Consider the following 1,143-nt stretch of genomic DNA (forward strand, 5'->3'; position numbering starts at 1 on the left):
CGTAGAACTTCAAGCCACTTCTTGACTCATTTTTGTGAAGAACTCGCATGAGTGGTTACAAGCAATCAACTTCTAGTTGCAAGGGCTAAGTACCAACATGTAGAGGGCCTGAAAATGAGTTCCTATAGGATCAAACAGCCTTAGGCGAACCCTTTGTGACTCGATTACTCGTGAACTCCGCAATTCACGCACTCACTGCACCACACACGACTTTGACTTGATTTGACTTGCCAACCGGTGAGTTTGTCCGGATGACCCCGGATGACAAAACGGACCACGCTGACACGTCCGGAACGTCAACTTTAGCTAGAAAGGACACCCATATTGCAAGTTTTACGCGCACGCACATATGGCACGGAAATTGATGGTAAATGATTTGAGCATGACCGAGCCCGGGCTCAACTCATGTTCAACTCGTTCAAAAATACCATTGTTCTTGTTCGACTTCTTTACATATCGAATACAAAATTTATTTTTGTTCGACTCATTTGCTCATTTGTTTAACGAGTCGAGGACGAGCTGTTTGAGAACAACGAGCCGTTTTAGCAGCTTTAATCACGAGGTTGTAGATGTGTTAGATGTCATGTATTAGTTGTCTAGCTGACCTCGACGAGCTCGCCTCTACAAAAATCCTTAGTTGAGAGAATATAAAAAGTCAAAACCACTATCAAAGATTGATATATGTCACATCCTCACTTATATATTTATTGATATCCATGTTACTATCTCTTCATTGAGGCACATGGGTAGATTTTAGAGGCCACAAATCATATCTTAATATTTTTCTTGAACATATATAAATGGTACTAAGAGATATCCAACAAGGGAAGCTCTCTCTCTTAGGCCTCTTTGGAGATAGATCTCACGTTGTAATTCTAAGATTTTTTTCTTGCTTTATCTCTCGGTCGTTCTTGTTTGTTAGATCAACTTCTCTGAACTTTCGGGAAAAAAACATTGCAATAACATATCATTCTCGCTCGAGAACACTTTCATTCTCTTCACTCTTCGTACACAAATTTCTTTCGGATCATGTGAACTCGGGAACAATACGATATCCAACTTCTAAAAGAACTTAAGAAACGACATAGATCTCAAGGCACTTTTCTTTTGAACAAGAAACATTCAAACTTTAATTAAAAATCA

The sequence above is a fragment of the Phalaenopsis equestris genome, unplaced genomic scaffold (genome assembly GCF_001263595.1).
Source record: "Phalaenopsis equestris unplaced genomic scaffold, ASM126359v1 Scaffold206887, whole genome shotgun sequence".
NCBI lineage: Eukaryota > Viridiplantae > Streptophyta > Magnoliopsida > Asparagales > Orchidaceae > Phalaenopsis > Phalaenopsis equestris.